Here is an 11,321-nt window from a genome sequence, read left to right as displayed (position 1 = left end):
GAGAGCAGGGACTGCCAGACCCTGTCTTGTCAACCCCCATGAGGATGTGCCCCAACAGCCCTGGCCCCCAGGTAGCCCTCAGCTCGCCTGACACTCTGACAGTAGTTTTCCCCTGCATGTGTTTTTTTCCTTTTTTTCTTTCAGATTGCATGTTATTTAACAAAGGTATTTTGGATATGTTGAATAATTGAAGTGGCCTATCAGCTCACAGCAATATTGTTAGCAAGCTGTCAGGCTGTATTGTTTTTTTAAAAAATTGAATTATGATGTGTGAAGTTCAGATTACTCCTGCCCTCCTGACCTTCTTACGACTTTCTTCATGGCAATACTTAGCCTGGTAGTAGAGCTGAGAGAGGAGGTGGAAAGTTTGAGAAGTATCAGGGAGCTGGAAAAGGAAATTGACTGTTGGGATCAAGCTCTGGTCTCCTGGGGGCAGGTAAGACCACCAGCAAAAAATGAAGATCAAGGGATTCCTGTATTCTCCCCTTGCCTGACTGAAGAAGGCATGTCAAGGGAAAGGGATGAATGGAAGGAAGTCCACACTCAGGGTAGCAGGAGAAACACCCCCTTACCCACCCCACCTTCCCAGGTGCCTCTGTCCAACAGTCATGAGGCTTAGGATGTGGAATGCAGCAACTTGAGGAATAAGGGGAAATGGCAGCATGTTCCTACCCAGCCAAGAAGGAGGGTCCTTTCTGTGACCACCCCAACCACCCAGGTTCCCCTGCAGAACAGGTATGAGGCCTTTCAAATGGAACCAAACAACACCACTGAGGGAGGTGGTTCAACTAAGTTGAAAGTGTTGCAGAGGATAAGTCACCCTGCACCCTCCATCAAAGTAGCTCTCACAATGAAAGAAAGGTGGAATGTGGTCATAGGAGACTCCCTTTTAAAGGGAACAGAAGCCCCTATATGCAGGCCAGACCCACTTCTTAGGGAAGTCTTCTGTCTTCCTGGGTCCTGGGTTAAAGATATAAAAAAACCCCTTCCTGCCCTGCTTAGGCCCTCAGACTATTATACACTCATAATTTTTCAGGTGGGCAGTGATGAAACTGAAAAGGGAAAAACTAAAGACAATCAAGAGAGCTTTCAGGGCCTTGGGACACATGGTCAAGGGGTCAGGAGCACAAATATTATTCTCCTCTGCCCCCACAGTTGCAGGGTATGATGAGGAAAGATGCAGGAAGACCTACCAGATCAATAACTGGCTGAGGTACCGGTGTTTTGAATTTTGAATTTTTTGATCCTGGGGCATCTTACATGGTACCAGGCCTGCTAGCAACAAATGGGTACATCTATCTCAAAAGCGGAAAAGAATCCTGGGGCAGGAGTTAGCAGGACTCATTGAGAGGGTTTTGAACTAGATTTGAAGGGGGAAAGGCAGGAAACCAGCTGTGGCAGAGGCACACCCAAGGGTGACATGCCACCATTTGAGAGGAGTGCTAGTCCTTCAATCTGCTGTCCTGGTGGAGGTAGGGGATGGAGAGCCATGTTGGTAAGAGAAACACAAGGGTTATTAGTATGTTAGAAACTGTGGAAGCACTTGATGATGGCCACAAAGGAATTAGAGCTTCTCACCAGAAAAAGGTGGCAGAATCAATGGTCCAGCTGATGTGCATCTATATGAATACACGCAGCATGGGAAACAAACAGGTGGAACTGGGAGCCATTGTGAGCCAGAAAAACTGTGGTATAATTGCCATCACAGAAACACAGTGGGATGACTGTCATAACTGGAATGCTGCATTAGATGGCTATAAACTCTTCAGAGAGGATAAGCAAGGAAGGAGAGGAGGTGGGGTAGTCGTGTATGTTAGGAAGTGTTTTGATTGTCTGGAGCTTGATGAGGGTGACGATAGGGTTGAGTGTCTATGGGTGAGAATCAAGGAAAAGGGTAACAAGGAGGACATCCTGGTGGAGGTCTGTTGTGGACCAACAAACCAGGATGAAGAGGCAGATGAAGTATTTTGCAGACAGTTAGAAGTCTCCCAGTCACTAGCCTTTGTTCTTATGGGGAACTTCAACCTACCAGATGTCTGCTGGAAACACTACGTAGCATAGAAGAAGCATTCTAGGAGGCTCCTGGAGTGCATGGAAGACAACTTCTTAACACAGCTGGTAAGTGAGCCTAGGCAAGGAGGGAAGGAACCCCACTGGATCTGTTGTTTTTAAATAGAAAAGGACTCACAGGCAACATATCTGTTGGACATCACCTTGGGCATAGTGATCATGAAATGATAGATCTTTCTATTAGAGAAGTTAGAAAGGTGGTCAACAGAACTGCTACTTTGGACTTCCAAGGGGCAGACTTTGATCTGTTTAGAAGGCTGGTTGGCAGAGTCCCTTGGGAGGCAGTCCTGAAGGACAGAGTCCAGAAAGGCTGGTCTCTCTTCAGAAGGTAATCTTAGAGGCGGGGGAGCAGGCTGTCCCTGTGTGCCAGAGGCAAGCTGGTGGGGAAGAAGGCTGGCCTGGCTGAATAGAGAGCTGTGACTGTAACTTAGAAATAAAAAGAGAACTTCTAACCTTTGGAAGGAGGGGCAGGCCACTCAAGAGGAATATAAAAATGCTGTGAAGATATACAGGGAGAAAATTAGAAGGGCTAAAGCCCATCTAGAGCTGGGCATGGCTACTGCTGTCAAAGGCAACAAGAAATGTTTCTATAAATGTTTCTATCAGCAACAAAAGGAGGGCTAAGGAGAATCTTCATCCCCAGATGGATGTGTGGGGAAACATAGTGACAGAAGATGAGGGAAAGGCTGAGGTACTAAATGCCTTTTTTTGCCTCAGTCTTTAATACTCTGAAGAGTTGTACTCTAAGCCAGAAGGCAGGAATGGGGAGCAGAATGAAGCCCAAATAATCCAAGGGGAGATGGTTAGTGACCTGTTTGCTATACCACTTGGACACCCACAAGTCTAGGGGGCCAGATGGGCTACACCCAAGGGTGCTGAGGGAGCTGGTAGAGGTGATCACTAAGCCACTTTCCTTTATCTATCAGCAATCTTGGCTAACTGGCAAGGTCCTAGTTGACTGGAAGTTGGCAAACCTGACATCCATCTACAAGAAGGGCAGAAGGTGGATCCAGGCAACTACAGACTTGTTCGGTGCTGGGGAAGGTCGTGGAGCAGATCATCCTAAGTGACATCACACAGCACATACAAGAAAACCATGCAATCAGGCCCAGTCAACCTGGGTTTATGAAAGGCAGGTCATGTTTGACCAGCCAGATCTCCTTCTACAACAAGGTGACCCACCCCACTCTTCATTATCTTTGGTATGTCATAGGGAATGGGAGGAGTGCCTGAGGACTGGAGGAAAGCAAATGTCACTCTAGTCTTCAAAAAGGGCAAGAAGAACAACCCAGGTAACTATAGACCAGTCAGGCTCACCTCCATCCCTGGCACTTATCCTTGGTGCCATCACAAGGCATATCAAGGGTAAGAGGGTCATTAGGGGCAGTCAATCTGGCTTCTTAAGAGGAAGTCATGCTTAACCAATGTCATAGCCTTTTATGGGGACATAACCGAGTGGATAGATGATGGCAAAGCAGTGGATGTGGTCTATCTTGATTTCAGTAAACCATCTGACACAGTCTCCCACAGCACCCTTGAAGATAAACTGAAGAAGTGTGGTCTGGGTGATCAGGTAGTGAGGTAGTGTGGCAGAATGCAAGCCCCCCCTCCTCCCCCTCCCTCCTTCGATATGGAAGGAGTAGACACATCTCCCTCTCTCTCTGCTGCTTGAGGCTAACAGCTTCCTTTGTTTGGCCCCAGAGACCCTGGCCAGGGCCGTTAAGAAGGGACTGCCGAGGCGCCAGGGAGCTGCTGGGCACCTGCGGCCAGTGTGGGGCATGTCTGGAAGCTTCAGGGGCACCCCACAGCCAGTGTGGGGATGCAGAGAAGCTTCTGGAATGCCTACAGTCAGATCTGATCAGGCTATAAAAACAGGATTCTTGTTGACACTCCTCCTCTTGCGTGGATCTCTTGGAGTTACGAGCTTAGCCACTGCCATCCCCCGCCACCCCCCTGCCCAGGATGGAGACTCTGCTTGCCTTGCCACCACCTGTGTGAGCAAAATTATCCCTTACAGGTTGCGAGCGTATCTACTTTCCATGCACATTTGCATGTGTATTTATACTTTCCGTGCACATTTGCACGTGTACTTTCCCTGCTCAATACAAGCACGTGTATAAATTAACCCTTGCAGAATCGCAAGTGTATTTTCCTCCCATGCTTCCACATAAGCACACGTAATATTCCGTGCATATTTGCACGTGTATTTCTCCTCGCAGGGTTGCAAGTGTATTATAAATTTACCCTCGCAGAATCGCGAGTGTACACTTTCCATACTCAGTATGAGCGCATGTATCCCTTTAAAATAATCCCAAAACGTGTTCAGGCAAGTGTGTACTCTTCCTGGACTCAGGGGAGGCTCTGGAATTGTTTTTGGTGAAGCCACGTGCATGCACACTATGGACCTCCAGTTGTATTAGTTGCTGCCCCTTAATAATTTTCCTCAACTGATATCCGAACCTGTATTCAAGTTACTTTCGGAGTGTTAAACCCCTATTTCTCACCGGTTTAATGAAAGTTGTTTTGGACCCTGTTGTCCCTTAAATTAACCTCGGGGTGCCTCCGTGATAGGTAGACTGTGAACTGGCTGAAGGAAAGAAGCTAGAGAGTTGTGGTCATTGGGACAGAGTCTAGTTGGAGGCCTGTATCTAGTGGAGTACCTCAAGGGTCAGTACTGGGATCAGTGCTGTTCAATATATACATCGATGACTTGGATGAGGGAATAGAGTGCACTTTCAGCAAGTTTGTTGATGACACCAAACTGGAAGGAGTGACTGGCACGCAAAAAGGCTGTGCTGCCATCCAGCGAGGCCTGGACAGGCTGGAGAGTCAAATGGGGAGAAATTTTAGGAAATATAACAAGGGCAAGTGTAGCGTCTTGCATCTGGGCAAGAACAACTCCAGGTACCAATATAAGTTGGGGAATGACCTGTTGGTGAACAGTGTAGGGGAAAGGGACCTGGGGGTCCTGGTGGACAGCAGGATGACCATGAGCCAGCATTGTGCCCTTGTGGCCAAGAAGGCCAATGGCATCCTGGGGTGTATTAGAAAGGGTGTGGTTAGTACGTCAAGAGAGGTTCTCCTCCCCCTCTACTCTGCCCTGGTGAGACCACATCTGGAATATTGTGTCCAGTTCGAGGCCCCTCAGTTCAAGAAGGACAGGGAACTGCTGCAGAGAGTCCAGCACAGAGCCACGAAGATGATGAAGGGAGTGGAGCATCTCCCTGATGAGGAAAGGCTGAGGGAGCTGGATTTCTTTAGCTTGGAGAAGAGGAGACTGAGGGGTGACCTTATTAATGTTTATAAATATACGAAGGGTGAGTGCCACGAGGATGCAGCCAGGCTCTCCTCAGTGACAACCACTCGTAAGACAAGGGACAATGGGTATAAACTGGAACATAGGAGGTTCCACTTAAATTTCAGAAGAAATTTCTTCATGGTGAGGGTGATAGAACACTGCAACAGGCTGCTCAGGGAGGTTGTGGTGTCTCCTCCTCTGGAAACATTCAAAACCTGCCTGGACACATTCCCATGCAACCTCATCTAAGTGTTCTTGCTCCAGCAGGTGGATTGGACTAGATGATCTCTCAAGGTCCTTTCCAATACCTAACATTCTGTGATTCTGTGATTCTGTAAAAGGCTGTGGATATTATGTACTTACACTTCAATAAAGCCTTTGACACCGTATTCCACAACATTCTCCTGGAGAAGATGGCAGCTCATGGCCTGGATGGGTGCACTCCTCAGTGGATTGGAGAAGTGGCTGGAGGGCTGGGCCCAAAGAGTTGTGGTGAGCAGAGCCAAATCCAGTTGGTGGCTGGTGGCGAGTGGTGTTCCCCACAGCTCAGTATTGAGACCAGTTCTGTTAAATCTCCTTATCAATGATCTGAATGAGGGGATTGAGTGCACCCTTAGTAAGTTTGCAAATGACACCAAGTTGAGTAGGAGTGTTGACTGGAGGGTAGGAAGGCCATACAGAGGGATCTGGTCTGGCTGGATCAATAGGCTGAGGTAGTCAAAAGCATCCTGTTTTTTATCAGGGATAGTATGGCCAGCAGAACTAGAAAAGTGATTGTGCCACTGTAGTTGGCACTGGTGAGGCCGGACTTTGAATTCTGTGTTCAGTTTTGGGCCCCTCATCATAAGAAGGACATTGAGATGCTAGAGAGAGTGCAGATGAAAGTGACAAAGCAATTATTCTTTTTACATCACACAGCAAGCAACTTACTAAACTGCTTCATCAGTGAAACTGTGAGATGGGAGCCAATGGCCTGGCAAAACATGTCTGCTGGGAACCTCTATGGAAGTTTGACCAAATACGCGCCTTCAGTTGTATCTTTGTGCATGGTTTCTTTCTGTGTTAAATTAAAATTAACCGTCACTTCATAGATGCAATCTCTCATGTGCAGTCACTGGAATAAATACTACATGTGAGTATATGCTTAGATGCATTATTATTATTAAGAAGGCAATGAAGCTGGTGAGGGGCCTGGAGCACAGGTCTGATGAAGATCGGCTGAAGGAACTGGGGTTGTTTAGCCTGGAGAAAAGGAGGCTGAGGGGAGACCTTATCACTGTCTACAACTACCTGAAAGGAGGTCGCAGCATGGAGTGTGTCGGTCTCTTCTTCCAAGTAGCAAGTGATAGGAAAAGAGGAAATGGCCTCAAGTTGCACCAGGGGAGGTTTAGATTGGATAGTAGGAAAAAATTCTCCATAGAAAGGGTTGTCAGGTATTGGAAGAAAGTGTCAAGGGAAGTGGTGCAGTCACTGTCCCTGGAGGTGTTTAAAAGGCGTTTAGATGAGGTTCTTAGGGACATGGATTAGTGCTGGAGTTAGGTTATGGTTGGACTCGATGATCCTGAGGGTCTCTTCCAACCGAAATGATTCTATGATTCTATGTCAGTATGGCACTACAAGTCTTATTTCACTTGTGTCAGATATTGCCCAAAACCTCTGTTTACACTCTTTTTTCTGGGACTATTTCACTTGTCAGTTAATAAGCATGGCTAATTACAATTCACTTATACTGTAAAGCTGGAGATTTGTGCATATTCCCTGTGCATGTAGCTGAGTCTTTTGAAGTACTGAAATAACATAAAAAGCTGGGTTACATAGGCTTAGAGAATCATTATAAGTCTTTGGCATTTTGTCAGTAAAGAAAACAGCACAGCAGAGTTTACTGCAGAGTAAGAATCAGTGCATTACAAGTATTTAGTAGGACACTCCTCCACTTCGATTCTTTATTATAATACGCTTTCTCAATAATTGCATTATTATCCCATTTTCATCATGGTAGTTTACACTTCTTTTAAAAATTATTTTCTTTCAGACCTGTGCATCAGCTTTCAGAGTGATCTGACTTGAAGGCATTGTGCTAGAACTCATTGCAGCAGCTGTTTCCATTGGCTTTTCCTTCTTCTTAATGGGTGGGGAGATGTTGACTCACCGTCTTTCTGAAGCTGGAGTGAATCACCATCTGAGCTAAAGAGGTTTATTGTAGAAAATGCTTACACTTAAAAACTACAATTTAGTTGGAGGGAGCTTTAGTGTGTATTTTTGAGTTTTTAACTGTAACTCCATCATTTGTCTGATAAAGTTGTAACTGTTTGTATATCTTTTATGGTTGAGCCACTATTGTTTATTCAAGAGTGGCAAGACATGCAGCCACTATCATAGTATACATGAGAAAAAAAACACAAACCTTCTTTATTTTATTCTCAATGAGATATCTCTCAGGCACTGCTAGTACCACTATTTTGTTGCAATAGTCAACATAATATGGAATACAGTTTCTGCTGAGAGAAACAGGAATTTTCAGTAAAAATTGAAAATAAAAATATTCACTTTTGGTAAACTGCCAGATTTGATCTTGCCAAATGTGCCTCTTGAGCCTGTGTTAACAGCTTGGGTGGACAGATGGACTTTCCCCAAGGAATTCCTCCTAAATAAGTTAGGAATTTTGTTGGATGTTGAGACAAAGATCATAGAATCACAGAATAGTTTGGGTTGGAAGGGGCCTTCAAAGATCATTCAGTCTAAACCGCCTGCGATGGGCAGAGACGTCTTCAATCAGATCAAGCTGCTCAGAGCCCCGTCCAGCCTAGCCCTGAATGATTCCAGGAATGGGGCATCTACTACCTCTCTGGGAAACAGGTTCCAGTGATTTACCATCTTCATTGTAAAAAAATTCTTCCTCATATCTAGTCTGAATCTCCCCTCATTTAGTTTAAAACCATTACCCCTTGTCCTATAGCAACAGGCCCTGCTAAAAAATCTGTCTCCACCTTTCTTAGAGGCCCATTTTAAGTACTGAAAGGCCATAATAAGGTCTCCCCAGAGCCTTCTCTTCTCCAGACTGAACAATCCCAACTTTCTCAGCCTGTCCTCACAGCAGATCTGTTCCAGCCCTCTGATCATCGTGGTAACCTCCTCTGGACCCTCTCCAACAGGCCCATGTCTTTTCTGCACTGAGGGCTCCAGAGCTGGACACAGAACTCCAGGTGGGGTCTCACCAGAGCAGAGCAGAAGGGCAGAATCACCTCTGTCAACCTGTTGGTCACACTCAGAATCACAGAATCACAGAATCGACGGGGTTGGAAAAGACCTCAGAGATCATCGAGTCCAACCCTTGGTCCAACTCTAGTCCATTTACTAGATCATCGCACTAAGTGCCATGTCCAATCTCAATTTAAAAACCTCCAGGCCTACCTCCCTGGGCAGGCCATTCCAATGCCTGACCACTCTCTCTGTAAAGAATTTCTTTCTAATATCTAGCCTAAATTTCCCCTGGCAGAGTTTAAGCCCATGCCCCCTTGTCCTATTGCTAACTGCCTGGGAGAAGAGACCAATCCCCACCTGGCTATAACTTCCCTTCAGGTAGTTATAGAGAGTGATGAGGTCACCTCTAAGCCTCCTCTTCTCTAGACTAAACAACCCCAGCTCCCTCAGCCTCTCCCCATAGGTCTTATGTTCAAGTCCCTTCACCAGTCGTGTTGCCCTTCTCTGGACCCGCTCCAGCACTTCAATGTCTTTCCTGAACTGAGGGGCCCAGAACTGAACACAATACTCCAGGTGTGGCCTCACCAATGCAGAGTACAGGGGAAGGATCACTTCCCTTGTCCTGCTGACCACGCTATTTTTGATACTGGATAGAATACCGTTGGTCTTCTTGGCCACCTGGGCACACTGTTGGCTCATCTTGAGCTTCCTGTCAATTAGTACCCCCAGGTCCCTTTCTGTCTGACTGCTCTCCATCCACTCTGTGCCCAGCCTGTAGCGCTGCAGGGGGTTGTTGTGACCAAAGTGCAGCACCCAGCACTTGGCCTTATTGAACTTCATCCCATTGGAATCAGCCCATTTTTCCAGTCTATCCAGATCCCTCTGCAGCGCCCTCCTGACTTCCAGCAGGTCGACACTCCCTCCCAACTTGGTGTCAATCCCCTCTCAATCCCCTCGTCTAAGTCGTCAATAAAGATCTTAAACAGGACTGGACCCAACACTGACCCCTGGGGAACACCACTAGTGACTGGCCGCCAGCTAGATGCAGCCCCATTCACCAGCACTCTCTGGGCCCGGCCCTCCAGCCAGTTCTTAACCCAGCCTAGAGTACACTTGTCCAAGCCATGGGCTACCAGCTTTTGCACGAGTATATTATAGGAGACAGTGTCAAAGGCCTTGCTGAAGTCCAGATAGACCACATCCACAGCTTTCCCCTCATCCATCAGGTGAGTCACCTGATCATAAAAGGAGATCAGGTTGGTCAGACAGGACCTGCCCCTCCTAAACCCATGCTGGCTGGGTCTGATCCCTTGTTCATCCCGAAGGTGTTGTGTGATTCCGTTCAGGATGATCTGCTCCATAAACCTGCCAGGCACCGAGGTCAGGCTGACAGGCCTGTAGTTGCCAGGGTCAGCTCTGCAGCCCTTTTTGTGGACTGGGGTAACATTGGCCAATTTCCAATCATATGGGACCTCCCCAGTGAGCCAGGACTGTTGGAAGATGATGGAGAGCGGCTTGGCAAGTTCTTCTGCTAGCTCCCTCATCACCCTAGGATGGATCTCATCCGGTCCCATAGACTTGTGAGGATCCAGATGGCTCAGTAAATCACCAACTATTTCCTCCTGGAATACAAGGGGCCTATTTGGCTTCCTATCTCTATCAACCACCTCCAGAGATGAGTTGTCCTGAGGGCCACCTGTCTTACTGGTAAAAACTGAGGCAAAGTAGGTATTAAGTACCTCAGCTTTCTCCTCATCTTTGTTAACTATATTTCCCTCAGAGTCCAACAGAGAATGGAGGTTTTCCTTGTCCCTCCTTTTGTTATTAACATATTTGAAGAAGGACTTTTTATTATCCCTGACAGAATTGGCCAAATTAACTTCAAATTGCACTTTTGTTTCCCTGATTTTTTTTCTGCATGATCTAGCTATTTCCATAAATTATTCATAAGTAGCCAGCCCTTTTTTCCACAGTCGGTAAGGTCTCTTTTTATTTCTGATTTCATTCAGAATCTCCCTGTTTAGCCAAGCCAGTTGTCTTCCCCGCCGGCTAGCCTTTCGGCACACTGGTATAGCCTGTTCCTGCGCACTCAAAACCACCTGCTTGAAGCATGTCCAACCCTCCTGGGCCCCCTTGTTTTTAAGCATTGTTTCCCAGGGTATGCTCTGAACTAGACTTCTGAATAGGCAAAAATCTGCCCTCCGGAAGTCCAGCGTAGAGGTTTTGTTAATGGTTCTCCCTGCATCTCTGAGTATTGAAAATTCTATTGTTTCATGGTCGCTATGCCCCAGGTGGTCTCCAACCACTATATCTCCCACCAGCCCTTCTCTGTTTGTAAACAGTAGGTCTAGTGGGGTCTTGCCCCTGGTAGGCTCATTGACCAGCTGATGAAGGAAATTGTCCTCTATGCACTCTAGGAACTTCCTAGACTGCCTCTTCTGTGCAGTATTGAGCTCCCAGCAGATATGCGGCAGGTTAAAGTCATCCACAAGAACAAGGGCCGTCGATTTTGAGACATCTGCCAGCTGCTTCTAGAATAATTCATCTCCTTTATCATCCTGGTTGGGTTGTCTGTAACAGACACCCAGGAGGATGTCAGCCTTGTTGAACTTCCCTCTGATTCTGTTCCACAGGCACTCAACCTTGTCACTGCTAACCTCAAGTTTAACAGAGTCAAGTGACTCTCTAACATATAAAGCCACCCCTCCACCTCTCCTACCCTGCCTATCTTTTCTGAAGAGCTTGTAGCCAC

This window comes from Columba livia, chromosome Z (assembly GCF_036013475.1).
Source record: "Columba livia isolate bColLiv1 breed racing homer chromosome Z, bColLiv1.pat.W.v2, whole genome shotgun sequence".
In the NCBI taxonomy this organism is placed as follows: Eukaryota; Metazoa; Chordata; class Aves; order Columbiformes; family Columbidae; genus Columba; species Columba livia.
This window is presented reverse-complemented; position numbering follows the sequence as displayed.